Below are 17,095 nucleotides of genomic sequence, written 5' to 3'. Positions count from 1 at the left end.
TCATGCAGACCTTCACTCTCCATGAAGTGAAGTATCAGTTTTTGATGTCTGTCAAAGATGAAGACCATTGGCCTGGGAATAATTCATGATTCTGAGCACTTGCAATGTTCTTTTAACATTAAGGGAAGGACAGCATCTGGGATGTGCACTGAAGAGATATACAGTAGAACATTTGAAGTGGATAAAAAAAAAAGTGAATCAAAGTTGTCCTAAGACAAGAACTCCTTTTGGATTTAGGTTTTAGGACAACTCTGATGAAAGGTTTTGATCCACTTCAAATGTTGACTAGGGTACACAGGAGAAGCCAGAGGACTTGTCTCTCTGAGCACATGTCTGTATGTGTATAATTTAAAGAATCTCGCCCACTATTTAAAATCTTGTGCAAACTTACATGAAAGCACACCAAAGGGAAAGAGAGGGAGCGCTAATGCATTAACTGAGTAGCACAGCATAACAATAATTGAAAACAAACAACAATCAGGGATACTGAGGAAATACAGGAGGCCATTACAGGAGACTATATATATATATATATATATATATATATATATATATATATATATATATATATATATATATAAAACCCGGGAGGAGGAAGGGACACACTGCAAGAGATCCCTCGCCACTGTAAGGATGATGAATCCATGCTGCCATCGAGCTTGGCGGAGCAGTCTGCCATCAGTGAAGTTCAAAGTGGTGGGCTGGAGTGAGTTACCGGGAGGCAGATGAACTTGCTGCCATCCGCCATTGATGGTGAGGAGCAGGGAACGAGGGACTCCTGCCAGCTGCCTGAACCCGGAGGAGCCGCTGCTGTCCGCTGTGTGGCGGAGGAGTGTCGAGCCGTCCACCGAGGGCTATCCATGGCTGAAGCCAGGCAATGTGGAAGAGTTCACCCAGCTGGTGGAGGGCCGAGCTGTAGTGTGTCTGGGAATCGGTGTTCGGTCGATTTTCCTACCCTGTCATATTTTCCTACCTCCCACTAAAACAGTGGTTAGTACAGTTCGACAGTTCGAAAAATGCTACTGTAAAGATATGGTTTATTAATGTCTACACCTACCACAACCCTAAACTTACCCTTACACTACTGCAAATACAGTAATTATGTGTTATATTCGTGGTTGTAGCTAGAAGGGATACAGCTGCAGGAAACCAACAATAAATATTATTTTATACCAATTATATTGCGATTTTATTAAATTAGTATAGCTCAGTCTCGTGGGTACCCCCCAGCCTGCGAGGGCTGATGGAGGTAAGTGAAAAGAGGGGTGGGGCCAAGAGCTGTGGGAACGGAGTGAGGCCTGTGGAGTAAATGCTAATGCGCAACACCTGCGCCACTCATCAGTCATTTTATTTGATTAAAGTTTTGTTTAAATGTTCGCAGGTTCCCGCCGTCTTCTTCCTGAACTACAAACTGTGTTACATTTTTTATTTCAATTATGAGATTGAAAAGCCTTGATAACAAGCAGTAAAATCTGATAACACAGGCTCATCCGGGTAACAGAAGTCGGCACTATACATTTGCTTGCTAGAGTGCTTTGCATATGGTTAGCTAGTAAATATTAAAACTTGATTCAATACTATGTGTACAGTTATTTATGTCATCCTGGTATTGCAGACCTGCTCTCTCGTTTCATACAAATGCAGCTGCTGCCATTTTGCGACAATTGTTTTGTACACTGTAATGGGTTAAAATGTGGCTTTCACACTGGGCTGGTTTGCTCTGGTTTGAACCTGAGTGCGATTGTTCCCGATGTTACAGTTTTAAATAGTTTCAGCCACAGGCGTCACGCCCATGGACCATTGGCTAAATGTCTGATGCATATGGCGCACAAAAGTGGAAACACTTAAGGAGTTTCAAAGTCATCATCGGATTGGTTAAATTATACAGAATTTCTGGGATACGTGTGTAGGGTTCTTTAACGTTCCGCCTGGAAAAAAAGATACTGGGGCACCCAACCCAAACCCATTGACAGTCAAACGGCCAAAATGAAAGCTGCCATGGATTCCAGATCTTCAGCCAGTCCGAAGGTCTGGCTACGAGAGACTAGGTTTTAAACTATTATTTTCCATGCTTTTTCGTTACTGGCAACGAGCTTAAACAGCTTAATATCATGTCAGTTTGTGCTTTCAGAATCAGCAAATCTGCTGTGGTCGTTCCATCACATCTGGAGCGGAGGACCTGAAACTTGAAGAAGGTCACCAGATAACACGGTCACCATGCCGTAACACCGGCACCCCCCGCAGCTTTGTTCTGGTTTCACACTCTTGATTCTATCAAACCCCAGTGCATCTGAAGTCATCTTACATCATCATTAACGTGAATGTGGGTCATTATATTGTGTTTTTTTTTTTTATTAATTTGGTGCTGCTATGTGCAGCAGAGTAAACGACATATGGGTTTAATGTATGTGTTCGCATGACAGCTTTCACACTAGCCAAACTTACCAAACACTGATGTCAATCAAACCCAGGTGCACACCAAACATGCTAGTGTGAAAGTGCCCTAAAATAACTAACATACTGGCAAGATTTTAAAACATTTTTGTCTTAAATCAATATCTTTTTGTCTGCATTATTATTTGGTGAAATGTTGTGTAATAAATGGTATGGCTGCACCATATCCCTTAAATATCCATCTAGTTTGAACTTCCTGCTTGCTAGCAACTGCTTTCTTCATGGAAGCTTTGCGTTCAAATATTTCAAATGTATTTAAATGTTTTGATCCGATTTGCATTGGGGTCCTGATCACCCTGGCAGGGGTTATTCTGTGATAACAACCGGCTTGATGTACATGGTCCCTTACTTATCAGTTCTTGCTTTCTCTGTTAATTATACCCATGACCTCTGCGTTGTTAGTGCCATGCTCTAGAGAAGGGGTGCCCAAACTCTGTCCTGGAGAGTTTAGATCCAACACCAATTAGACACACCTGAACCAGCTAATCAAGCTCTTACTAGGCATACTAGAAACCTCCAGGCAGGTGTGTTGATGCGGTTGGAGCTAAACGCTGCAGGACATCGGCCTTCCAGGACCGAGTTTGAGCAGCCCTGCTCTAGAGCTACAGAAATGTTCTATACATATTTCTGAAGAATACTGGGAATACTGCAGCATTTAAATACAATAAACACTAAAGGAGCAAAGCTCAGAAAAAAAAGTAGACCGCAGAGACTTTTTTTACTCTAGTCCTGCATTATATGCAATATATGCAAAACAATGCTGGCTATGCTCTAAGCAGTTGCTCTTTCAAACTGTAACACTAAATACTTGCTTGCTGTTAAGAAAACTGAATCTGCACTGAACCAGTGATAGTAGGCAACTTTCCCCTCCATGCTGCTGATGCATGCACAATGAAAGGTCAGATACCCCACCAGCTTATCAACAGATAACCCATTTGCTCTTAATAAACTGGTGTGTGAACTGAAATTCTCATTTAGCAGTGTGTTTCCATGTCACATGACATGACTATTGTGTATTTTGAATGAACGAAATCCCATTAATTTGCAGCAGTCTAAGCTTTTATTGGATGTTCTTTTTATTGATGCAAAATAACAGTCTTGAATTCATTATAACCTAATTAACATAGAACAATTAGTTTGGCTATAAGGAATGTATATGGTATGATTAATTTTGTTAAAGCTACAATTAAAGTGTAACGTCACATCATGTTTGAGATCTGTTTTGAGCTGGACTAAGTAAGTTATTTTTCGTATGGTCTCTCCTGTTGCGTTGTACGCTTATGGGGTAAACTCCTGCTTACTCCGATTCTGAAGCCTGATTTGTTCACATTCGTGTAGCTACACAAACAAATGGCACTTCAACCTACAATCCACATAGCAAACTTGGCTTGAAATATACAGGTCCTTCTAAAAAAATTAGCATATTGTGATAGAGTTCATTATTTTCCATAATGTAATTATAAAAATTCAACTTTCATATATTTTAGATTCTTTGCACACCAACTGAAATATTTCAGGTCTTTTATTGTTTTAATACTGATGATTTTGGCATACAGCTCATGAAAACCCAAAATTCCTATCTCAAAAAATTAGCATATCATGAAAAGGTTCTCTAAACGAGCTATCAACCTAATCATCTGAATCAACTAATTAGCTCTAAACACCTGCATAAGATTCCTGAGGCTTTTAAGGCCTGATTCATAACTCAATACCGCAATCATTGGTAAGACCGCCGACCTGACTGCTGTCCAGAAGGCCATCATTGACATCCTCAAACGAGAGGGTAAGACACAGAAAGACATTTCTGAATGAATAGGCTTTTCCCAGAGTGCTGTATCAAGGCACCTCAGTGGGAAGTTTGTGGGAAGGAAAAAGTGTGGCAAAAAACGCTGCACGACGAGAAGAGGTGACCGGACCCTGAGGAAGATTGTGGAGAAAGACCGATTCCAGACCTTGGGGGACCTGCGGAAGCAGTGGACTGAGTCTGGAGTAGAAACATCCAGAGCCACCGTGCACAGGCGTGTGCAGGAAATGGGCTACAGGTGCCGCATTCCCCAGGTCAAGCCACTTTGGGCTACAGAGAAGCAGCACTGGACTGTTGCTCAGTGGTCCAAAGTACTTTTTTCGGATGAAAGCACATTTTGCATGTCATTCGGAAATCAAGGTGCCAGGGTCTGGAGGAAGACTGGGGAGAAGGAAATGCCAAAATGCCTGAGGTCCAGACTCAAGTACCCACAGTCAGTGATGGTCTGGGGTGCCATGTCAGCTGCTGGTGTTGGTCCACTGTGTTTTATCAAGGACAGGGTCAATGCAGCTAGTTATCAGGAGATTTTGGAGCACTTCATGCTTCCATCTGCTGAAAAGCTTTATGGAGATGAAGATCTCGTTTTTCAGCACGACCTGGCACCTGCTCACAGTGCCGAAACCACTGGTAAATGGTTTACTCACCATGGTATTACTGTGCTCAATTGGCCTGCCAACTCTCCTGACCTGAACCCCATAGAGAATCTGTGGGATATTGTGAAGAGAAAGTTGAGAGACGCAAGACCCAACACTCTGGATGAGCTTAAGGCCGCTATCGAAGCATCCTGGGCCTCCATAACACCTCAGCAGTGCCACAGGCTGATTGCCTCCATGCCACACCGCATTGAAGCAGTCATTTCTGCAAAAGGATTCCTGACCAAGTATTGAGTTCATAACTGTACATAATTATTTGAAGGTTGACTTTTTTTGTATTAAAAACACTTTTCTTTTATTGGTCGGATGAAATATGCTAATTTTTTGAGATAGGAATTTTGGATTTTCATGAGCTGTAGGCCAAAATCATCAGTATTAAAACAATAAAAGACCTGAAATATTTCAGTTGGTGTGCACTGAATCTAAAATATATGAAAGTTTAATTTTTTATCATTACATTATGGAAAATAATGAACTTTATCACAATATGCTAATTTTTTGAGAAGGACCTGTATTACTTGACCCAAATGTTGCCTCATGTTGGCACTCCTGGCCTCCTGTCGGCAATGGCATGTTCCCTTTCAGCCAGAACTGGGCCAATTGTGGCAATGATGGCATGGTGTATATCAGGCAAACAATATGAGGGCTGATTGTTGGTGGGAGGAGTGTGGCCCTGATCAGTCAGGTGATATGTGGCCCAAATCAGGCTATGAACTGGCTGCATATTATGTGACCCATGATAAACAAGATAAATACAATATTGCATGATAATGGTTAAATGATCACATACATTTTAATGAAGTGTAGTACTGTTAAAATGTAGTCTTTGAAATGGCAAGTCAAAACTGTCACAGTGTCTGGGTTGTGTTCCCTGGGTTTCCACTTGGTGTCCTCCGTTCCCACGGTGTCTGTCACCTTATCACTTCCTGTTCCCTTATTTGGTCACCTTCCTCCTTGTTTTAGTTAATTGATTGTTCCCCACCTGTCTCAAGTTTACCCATTATCCTTCTGTGTATTTATACCCGGTCTGTCTGAGTCTGTATCACAGAGTCCTTGTCTTATGTGTGATACCTTCCAGAGTCTGCTCTTCCCGTGTGTTCTTGTTTTGTTTTTATGTTTATTGGATTTTCTGGTTTTGACCCTGCCTGGACTGTTTACCCTTTTGGATTGCCCCTCAATAAACCTCTTACCTGCATTTGGATCTCTCCCATGTTCCTTGTATCACCGAACGTGACAGAAGGACTCCGTCACGCAGAGATCCAGCGGTATGTCGCTTAACGCTTCCTCCACAGCCACCGAGCGGCAGAGAAGCGATTGGTTTGAGGGAACCCACCTGGTCGTGTTTTGCGGGACCAGGGGAGGTCGTCGAGGAGGAGGTGGGCGAGAGGAAGCTCAGCATCGCTCTCGGGGCTCACGTGGGAGGGACCAGAGCCGCTGTCTCACCAGGGCAGAAGAAGAAAGCCAGCGACACTGCCCATGATGGCCGCAGGTCCAGCGCCTCAGCACAAGATGGCCGCCAACCCAGCGCCGCTGCTGTGCATGACCACCAACCCCGCACCACGAGGCAAGATGGAAGCCAGCCTCACACCACAGTGCAAGATGGCTGCCAGCTCAGCACCAACGCCCAAGATGGCCGCTGACACCTATCTCGATTACTTCGAGATGTTATCTCAGATCCTAGATATTCCCAAGACGGTTCACGTCATGGCAGCTGAGCCAGCGCCTCAGCACAAGATGGCCGCCAGCCCAGTGCCACAGCACAAGATGGCCGCCAGCTCAGAGCCACAGCACAAGATGGCCGCCAGCCCAGCGCCACAGCACAAGATGGCTGCCAGCTTAGAGCCACAGTACAAGAAGTCCGCCAGCTTAGAGGTACAGCACAAGATGGCCGCCAGCCCAGAGGTTGTGCCCGATGCTGTTCTGGAGGCCGAGGCGGTGCCCGAGGCCGTTCCCGAGGTGATGCCCGATGCTGTTCCGGAGGCCGAGGTGGTGCCCGATGCCGAGGCAGTGTCCATTGCTGTTCTGGAGGCCGAGGCGGTGCCCGATACCGAGGCAGTGTCTGTTGCTGTTCTGGAGGCCGAGGTGGTGCCCGTTGCCGAGGCAGTGTCCGTTGCTGTTCTGGAGGCCGAGGCGGTGCCTGATGCTGTTCCGGAGGCCGAGGCTGTGCTCCCGAGGCCGTTCCCAATGCGGTGCCCGATGCTGCTCCCGAGGCCGTTACCGAGGCGGTGCCCGAGGCCGTTCCAGAGGCGGTGCCCGAAGCCGAAATCTCTCACGTCTCCACAGGCAGTCCAAAGTCAAGTCAGGTGCCCATTGACTTTCCAGAGTTGAGTCAGTTCCCGGTTGATCCTCTTGAGTCGAGTCAGGTGTTCATGGACCCTTCTGAGTCAGGGTTAGTCACTGTCGACCTTCCAGAGTCAGGGTTAGTTACCGTTGACCATCCAGAGTCAGTGCTTGTTCCTGTTGACCCTCCAGAGTCGAGTCAGGTTCCAGTGGACCCTCCAGAGTCGAGTCAGGTTCCAGTGGACCCTCCAGAGTCGAGTCAGGTTCCAGTGGACCCTCCATAGTCGAGTCAGGTTCCGGTGGACCCTCCAGAGTCGAGTCAGGTTCCGGTGGACCCTCCAGAGTCGAGTCAGGTTCCAGTGAACTCTCCAGAGTCGAGGACCCTTCAGAATCGAGTCAGGTGTTCGTGGACCCTTCAGAATCAGGACTAGTCAGGGCTAGTCAACGATGACCTTCCAGAGTCAGGGCTAGTCACTGATGACCTTGCAGAGTCAGGGCTAGGTAACATGGATTTTCCAGAGACAAGGCTGGTCACCGTTGACCTTTCAGAGTCAAGTCAAGTCACTGGTGATCTTCAAGGACTGTGTCAAGTCACCATTGATCTTCACGAACAGAGTCAGGCCAGCACCGATCTTCTGGAGTCCAGTAAGAACACCAGAGGATTACCAGAGCCTCATCGTTCCGCTGGTCCGGCGGCATGGAGGTCTGATCCGCCCTGGAGGGCTTCCCCCTTGACCACACGGCAGTGGTGGTCTTCTGCTCCACCCTGGGGGACTCTGACGTCGACCACAAGGATGTGGTGTCCTTCTGCTCCGCCCTGGGGGACTCTGACATCGACCACAGGGACGTGGTGGTCTTCTGCTCCGCCCTGGTATTGTTTGTTTTGTGTCTTCACTCCTGTCCCTGTTCCCCTCTGTTAGTCTGGCCCTCCATCCCTCCCCCTGAGCCTCCACCTGTCCTCCTCCCTCCTGGTCTCCCTGTGTTGTGTTACATTCTGGTACCTGTTCCCCATGTTTTTCTTTTTCTTGGAGTGAGGAACAGAACCAAATTCAAAGCGCATTCATCGGTATCGGATATGTATCTCCTTCCTCTGTAGCTATAGTAAGAAGTTTTACAACAAGTTTTATAGCAACGATATCAAACACTCATTGGTTCTCGCCGGTCTCATCATAGATTGCAACATGCTGTGTTTCTGGTTATGTGTGTTTTGAATGAGAAACGTGCATCTTGACGGAGTGGATCGGATAGTGTTTTCAGCATTTAACAACTTAAATTATGCCCTGCTCCTCACACTACTATTATATTCTGCTAGAGAGGACTGCAACTGAAATGCATGGGTTTTAAGTTGGATTTTCTATTCAGTTTAATGTACTTCATTGGCATAGTTTGTGAGTACAAGGCATCTCACAAAATGAATAAAGGTGATTATAGTAATACACAATGCAATAATATGAAATATTAAGATTCTGTTTGGGTCTGGGCTATATAAGGCTCAGGTGTCACTCAAATTTGAGGATTCTGGTTTACTTAAGGCTGACAATTGGCACCACCAATAATAAAACCTGTTTTGGCCCAGTCCAGGGCCAGTTAAGGGTGATTAACTGGCTGAGATTCAGGCCGGTTATGGTACATGTGTGTCCCTTGTTCTGGGCAACTTCAGGGCACTTGGGCCGAAGGAAAAGTGATTGTTTGGCCCAGATCTGGGCCAGAAAACATTTGCTACATGGGAAAAAGCAATGTAGCCGGCTGCTATATAAGTTGGCTCAGAGCGCCATTCATCAGAATTTTTCTCCTTCAGCTTGAAGATAATTTCCCTGCTGGGCTCTAAAGAAAGAAGCCTTGCAGCAGAAGAAGCTCAAAGAGAAGCCCGCTACTCATGCCTGGAGCTGATCCATGCTGGTCACAGAGGAAATACATCAACTTTGCACTGTGGATCGCCGGTTTGTATTTCACCGTGGACGAAGAGGCATCCAGCCCAGGGTAGTCACATGTGGTTGCTGCAAGACCAAGGTACACTCCTTCGCAGAATCAGACAGCTGCTCTATTCTCAAGGCTGCCCTCCTCTGCTCACTCAAGCCTGGTGTGGCTCACTCTGGGACTCACTCAAGACCGTGGTGTGGGACGCTGTTTCATTGAGAATCCGAAACTACTTTGTTTGGCCTTTCAAAAGAGGACACGACTAGAAATCATGTTTATATCACGTTTATAATAGGGTTTAATATTTATGTCTCTTCTCTCCTGTGGGACAGGGCTTCCCAATATGTTAAGGGGCATAACATTTCCGTCACACTCTTGAGGTATTCAGCCAATCACATTGCACTGGATAGATGGCCAATCACAGCACAGTTTCAGAAGGTGGGGCATAGAAGAGAAACAATAATGTACAGTATGTTGAAAATACAGTGTTTTTTTTTTTTACCATAAACCACATAAACACATTTCATTACACCAAATAATGTTCTTTTTAGCAGCATCATATAACCTCTTTCAAGTCAGTTATTTCTATATTTTGCTGTAGTGTGTCAGTAGTAAATATCAGTTTAAATTTCCAAAAATAATTTTTGCCATTAATTGTTATAATCCAGTGATAATTTTGTTTGCACAAGGAGTCTGACAACAGCCAGTGCTCCACACAGAGATTTGATCATATCATTATCCAGACTGTCTGGAATAACATGAAGAAACAGAACAAACTGAGACAGACTAAATCCAGAAGAACTATGGCAATGTCTCCTAAACACTTCAAGAAACCTACCTGCAATGCTACCTGAAAAACAATGCGCAAGTGCACCTAGGACAAAAAGCTTTTTTTAACGCATAGTGTCAAGGCAGTCTCGGTCACAATAACGGGGAACAGTCAGTCGACAAAAAAACAACCTTGTCATTAAAATTTTGAGGGGAGCTAAGAGATTGAATGTGCCTCGTCTTCATACTGTTCCGACCTGTGACTTATCCATAGTCCTTATACATATACATATAGGCGGAGGGTGAACCAACTCTAGGGTAATGCTAAATGTTATTAGCCTAATCTTTAGACTAATAGCTATGCATATCACAAACCCGTCTTTTTAGGCAAGAACCAGGTATGGGTGTTATATCATAAAATAATACTACTGAATTTGTATTTAACATGATCACAATTTAATAAACCATTGTAAGTTTTAATTTCCACAGTTTCTCAGACAGCAAATAAATTACATAGAGAAAGCGAACAAAGAACATTTATATTATCAATGACTGACTTAATAGTGTGAGTTAAAACTCTCTAAAAACTCTAGTTATAATCACTGAAGCTGTCTACATTGTGAAATGAATCTCTTATTTATATCTGCACTTTGTTGTTTATGATGAGAGAATTTGCGAGAGTGTGGAATTCAGTCAGCGGGCATGCGCATTGAGCAAAACTTTCAGCGTGTTTCAGCATAGACTAATCTGAACACCTCTGGCCATTGCATTCATAAACTTAGTGGAATCGTGTGTGATTGATTATAATGCAAACTGCTGTAAAAGTAAGTAAATAAATAAAAAGCGTCCACAAAAAGAATTACGATGCAGCATGAGCAGACAATTGACACTTTTCATTTCATTTCACTTTTTACTCACTTTCACCGAAGTGGCCAACTGTAACTCCACCCCTGCGTTAATTGCGTTAATTTTGACAGGACTATTTTATTTATATATGAGCAAACACAAGCCTAACAGTCCACAGTAATACATTTTGTAATTGACATTGAATGCATTGCGTTAAATTTACATTTTTAGTCTATGTATATATTGTATGTGTCACATTTTCTTTTTATGGAATTTATGTGTTACGTCTGGGGTTGTGATTCTTTTATTTATTTATTTTAGATATAATTAATGTATTAAAATGGACAACAATAAAAAATTATTGCCAATCAAAATAAATGGTGTCGGTGTTGACTTTATCAGCGTTATCACCACCTGCTGATCAGGATTTGGCATTTATTCCTCTTGTTTCACTGCCTTTTATCAGCCCCGCATAACTCGTCTGAGTGGATCAATACACCCCAAAATACCACTGTTCTCTGGCACACCTGGAGGCATTATCTCAATGGCTCTTTACAATCACACCATGCTGTGTTTAATTATAGCTATACATTGCTATGGTGTGTTTGCAAGTAGCCACACATAAAAAATTCACCAGTTCATTTTGTAACTGACATTTGTTGGTCGCCTGGCCATAAAATAAACACCTTAACCAGAAAAGTAGGATTTCAGGTATGAGGTCTGCTAAAATGCATAACCATATGAGCAATAGTAATGATGCTTGCCTTAGCAAATGCCTCCAATAAATGTAAAATCTCTGGCTAAAACCCTTCCCATTCTCTGTATAATAGCTAAGTGTTATCTTTAGCGCACATGTAATATTTGTTCCAGTTGGCTGTGAAGAGACTGATCGTGAAGGTGACCCATCAGGTCTGAGAAACAGAGAAGAGACTTCAGGTTACCGCTCTCCTTCAAGTGTCCCTGTACATGAAATCTTTGATAGCCATACTGTATGACAGATATTAAAACCTCACAGTCAATACACTTGACGTCAGAGAGCTTTGCAGTCATGCTCTGTTATGCATGCATGTGTATATAATATTTCAATATATTCAAGAGCACAGCACTGCATTCATGAATTATTTGAATATGTATACTTTCTACATAAATCATGTGAAGTCTGACTGATTAGAAAGGTCTGCCTGATTCATTTGTCTAAAAAGATTGCTTATCCAATACAATGGCCCTGACAGTTCTAAATATAGAGGCTTAACAGCCAGCTGCCTCATTAACCATGATAGCTCTGACCGAGGAACATGCTATTGGCTCCTGGAATCAATGAAAGTTGAATTTTAATCTCCTCACATTAGCATTTTAGTCAAGTGCAAAAGAAGGGCATATTCAGAGCTGATGGAGCTGATAATTTGGTAGCGTTGTGATCTAATGCCAGTAGTAATCCACTGACTCACAGAATAAAAATGGTCAATAGTGGAATGGTAGATATATCTATATATAAAAAAAAAAATGTGTGTGTGTGTGTGATTTAATGAGTGGCAGTGTTGGGAAAGTGTTACTAATTTATGAGATGAAAACATCAAAATGTATCATTACAAATCATGCAATATGGTAAAAAAGTTTTAAGGTCATAACATCTCTGTGAGCATAACTGTTTATCAAGTGATAACCTGCCCTATAAAAATAATACATTTTGTTAAAGGAATCAATGTTGTTGGTGTTTTACTGCCAGTAGTTTTAATTTCAACTGGTAACTGCAGGTAAATTTATGTACTGTATAGGTATGTTTTTAGATTTGAAAAAATAAATTAGGTACTGTTTATATAAGATTCAATTAAATTCAATTCAAGTTCATTTGTATAGCGCTTTTTACAAAACAAATCGTTACACTGCAACTTTGCAGAAAATTATGTTTCTACAATATTTAGTAGTAGCTAGTAGTTTGTGCACATTTGACAGGATTTTAGAAAAAATAAAAATAATAATAATAATACAAGACGTAGACGTCAGCTAGAAGATGAACTATCAATATTATTAATTAAGTTATTATATGATTCAGTCACACATTTAGCAATAATTGTTAGTTCTGTTTGTTGATTCAAGGTTAGCATCATCTGGAGTCCTCTGAAGGTCAGCATCATCTCTTCTCAGGTGTTCTGGAACCAGACTGGAGCTTGTGTAAATCCTAGTTACCATGGGATGTTTAACCCAAGCTAATGAATAAAAATGCACCTTTGATCAGATGCAACTACACTCACAATTAAAAAGATACATTATTCGAATGCTTGACGAAAGAGATGTGTTTTTAATCTAGATTTAAACAGAGAGAGTGTGTCTGAACCCCGAACATTATTAGGAAGGCTATTCCAGAGTTTGGGAGCCAAATGTGAGAAAGCTCTACCTCCTTTAGTGGACTTTGCTATCCTAGGAACTACCAAAAGTCCAGCGTTTTGTGACCTTAGGGTGCGTGATGGGTTGTAGCGTGGCAGAAGGCTAGTTAGGTACGCTGGAGCTAAACCATTTAGGGCCTTATAGGTATAAGTAATGATAATTTGTAACTGATACGGAACTTAATAGGTAGCCAGTGCAGAGACTGTAAAAATTTCTTGACCTCGTAAGGACTCTAGCTGCTGCATTTTGGACTACCTGTAGCTTGTTTATTGACGAAGCAGGACAACCACCTAGAAGTGCATTACAATAGTCCAGTCTAGAGGTCATAAATGCATAAACTAGCTTTTCTGCATCAGAAACAGATAACATGTTTAGTAGCTTGGCAATGTTTCTAAGATGGAAGAATGCAGTTTTTGTAACATTGGAAATATGATTTTCAAAAGACAAATTGCTGTCTAATATAACACCCAGATTTCTGACTGTAGAGGAAGTAACAGTACATCCGTCTAGTTGCAGATTGTAATCTACAAGATTCTGTGTAGTGTTTTTTGGTCCAATAATTAGTATCTCTGTCTTATCCGAATTTAATTGGAGAAAATTATTTATCATCCAATCTTTTACATTTTTAACACACTCTGTTAGCTTAGATAATTGGGAAGTTTCATCTGGTCTCGTTGAGATATATAGCTGAGTATCATCAGCATAACAGTGGAAGCTAATTCCATATTTTCTAATAATATTACTAAGGGGCAACATGTATATTGAAAATAGAAGGGGACCTAGCACGGATCCTTGTGGCACTCCATATTTTACTGATGATAAATGAGATGACTCCCCATTTAAGTAAACAAAATGGTAGGGATCGTACAGGTAGGATCTAAACCATCTTAGAGCCTGCCCTTGAATACCTGTATAGTTTTGTAATCGATCTATGAGTATGTCATGATCTATGGTGTCGAACGCAGCACTAAGATCAAGTAAGACTAGTAATGAGATGCAGCCTTGGTCTGACGCAGGGAGCAGGTCATTTGTAATTTTAACAAGTGCGGTTTCTGTGCTATGGTGGGGCCTGAAACCTGACTGAAATTCTTCATACAGATCATTTTTATGCAGGAAGGTGCTCAATTGAGCAGACACAACTTTTTCTAAAATTTTAGACATAAATGGAAGATTTGAAATAGGCCTATAATTTGCCAGTACACCAGAATCTAGTTTTGTTTTCTTAATAAGAGGCTTGATAACCACCAGCTTGAATGGTTTTGGGAAGTGTCCTAAAGATAACGACGAGTTAATGATATTGAGAATCGGTTCTTCTGCTACAGGTAACAGCTCTTTAAGTAATTTATTGGGTACAGGATCTAATAAACATGTTGTTGGTTTAGAGACAGTGATAAGTTTATTTAGCTCTTCCTGTCCTATGGTTGTAAAGCACTGCAGTTTATCTTTGGGTGCGATGGATGAAACTGAAGTGTTAGATGCTGTAGAATCTACATTCGCTATTGTATTTCTAATGTTATCTATTTTATCAGTGAAAAAATTCATAAAGTCATTACTATTTAATGTTGGTGGAATATTTGAATCAGGTGGCGTCTGGTAATTTGTTAACTTAGCCACTGTGCTAAATAAAAACCTTGGATTGTTTTGGTTATTTTCAATGAGTTTGTGTATATGCTCTGCCCTAGCAGTTTTTAGAGCCTGTTTAGAACTTAGAAAAATTTCTAAGTTAGTTTTTCTCCATTTGCGTTCAATACTACGAGTTACTTTCTTGAGACAGTGAGTATTACTGTTATACCAAGGTACATTACGTCTTTCTCTAACTTTTTTCAATTTGATTGGGGCAACAGCTTCTAATGTATTAGAGAAAATAGTGCCCATGTTGTCAGTAATTTCGTCTAATTCATGTGTATTTTTGGGTACAAATAGCAGTTGAGATAGATCAGGCAGGTTATTTGCGAATCTTTCTTTGGTGGCTGGAACAATAGTTCTGCCCAGACGGTATCGCTGTGACATATAGTTAATATCAGTTATACACAGCATGCACGATACAAGGAAATGGTCTGTAATATCATCACTTTGAGGTACAATATCTATAGCAGTAAGATCGATTCCAATCGATAAAATTAAATCTAGTGTATGATTAAAACAATGAGTGGGCCCGGTGACATTTTGCTTGACTCCAAAGGAGTTTATTAAGTCAGTAAACGCAAGTCCTAATGTATCATTTGCATTATCAACGTGAATATTAAAATCTCCCATGATTAGCGCCTTATCAACTGTAACTAGAAGGTCTGAGAGGAAATCTGCAAATTCTTTTAGGAATTCTGTATACATTAGATTTCTTTTGCATGTCTGACAGAGTAACATTTAGCAGAAGTATTTCAAAAGAGTTAAACCTGTATCCTGTTTTCTGGGTAACATTGAGAATATCACTATATATTGTTGCAACACCCCCGCCACGACCAGTCTGACGGGGCTCATGCTTATAACAGTAGTTTGGTGGAGTAGACTCATTTAGACCAATATAATCATTTGGTTTTAGCCAGGTTTCAGTCAAGCAGAGTAAATCAAATCTATTATCTGTGATCATTTCATTTACAGTAACTGCTTTTGGTGTGAGTGATCTAATATTTATGAGCCCAAACTTTAAAAATTGTTTTTGTTCATTTACTTTACATTTTTCTGATTTAATTACGATAAGATTTTTTCTAGATCCTACATTATATTTATATTGTAAGATATTGTTGCCCTATGACAAAGTGCACCCACTATGGTTCTGCTGAGGTGTTCTGGTTTCTAGCATGTATGCAGTTTCTAGGTGTTGCCCTTTTTAACCTCCTTAAAATAAAAAATAAAAACATTTGTTTGAAACAGTAAAAGCATTCCTTATCTCAATAAGATATTTAATTTGACATTTCTAGTATGTCTGTAGAGTTTAATAGAAGAAGAAATAAAAACTTCTTCTTTAATAGAAGAAAAAAAAACTACATTTCAACAGCATCAACAGCACCAAAAGGGACACTTTTGTACTTTCTTTACCTCCAAAGGGTGCATGCTAGTACCTTAGAGTAGTAATATGCAGAGATACTAATATGCACCCTTTAGGGGTTTAAAGGAAGTACAAATGTGTTTCTTTGAGGATACTGCCCCAACGAAAAGCTGATGTAACCCTTTTTGCATTTTCTTTTCTCACTTTTTTTGTGAGTGTGGGAGGTTTTTAAAACAAATTGTTAACCATAAGTATGTGCAACAGTAATGGAGATACTGGCCTTAGGAAGGCTATTTACTTAAAGATCTAATGTACTAAAAAAAGAAAAAAGAATGCAGAGAAGCAAAATAAAACTGAAAATGTAAACAAAATCTCAGACTTTTGTAATTAGTGTCTCTCTCACTAATTTAATTGGAATCGATGTAATGTCACTTCCATATCTCATTACAATAGTCTCTTTCTCTCTTTCCCTGACTAAATATCCTTCTTGCGGCAGCCAAATAGACAAATCAGGCTCCAGTCACGCATTGAATGTCTGTCTGGACTGTTTCTGATGATGAATTTTGTTTGTCCTTTCCCTCAGAGGGCAAAAAATAAAAATAAAAATTCATACCAGGAAGAAGAAAGAAGAGAAGAAAGGCCGAGCATACTCTATTGCCTTTAAAAAAAAATACAATAAACCTTACACCCATACGCTCACAGGGCATTGGCCACCTAGTGATTTATTGAGTGAACCGTGTCTCTTCTCTGGGCAGAGAATCCATGCAGAGTGAAGAGGACAGTCATCTACGTCTAACCCTTATAATCATGTTGAAGAGCTCCCCGCTGAAGCAGTCTGTCTGGGACCAGACAGCCAATATTTCAGAATACTGCCGTTACTTTATAAATCTTACTGCTGTTACATTAAACAGGTGGTTACTGTCAGGATTCTGGACTGTTGTGTGTCGTGTTTTCCACTTGTTCCTTTATTCCTTCCCAGAGTGAGTGTGACAGAATCTCGGA

General features: G+C 41.3%; 1 pseudogene across 1 annotated transcript in view; it reads right to left on the bottom strand.

Moving 5' to 3' along the window:
- Positions 1–5,529, bottom strand: part of LOC113060293 (DNA (cytosine-5)-methyltransferase 3A-like) — a 50,931-nt pseudogene extending 45,402 nt beyond the window's left edge. Inside the window, exon 1 of the transcript XR_003278222.1 lies at positions 5,430–5,529. The product of XR_003278222.1 is annotated as a DNA (cytosine-5)-methyltransferase 3A-like (transcript). The remainder of the gene's footprint in view (positions 1–5,429) is intronic.
- Positions 5,530–17,095: the final 11,566 nt, after the last annotated feature.

This window comes from Carassius auratus, chromosome 42 (genome assembly GCF_003368295.1).
Source record: "Carassius auratus strain Wakin chromosome 42, ASM336829v1, whole genome shotgun sequence".
NCBI classification, from domain to species: domain Eukaryota; kingdom Metazoa; phylum Chordata; class Actinopteri; order Cypriniformes; family Cyprinidae; genus Carassius; species Carassius auratus.
The sequence above is the reverse complement of the archived record's forward strand: the minus strand, read 5'-3'. Positions and strand labels throughout refer to the sequence as shown.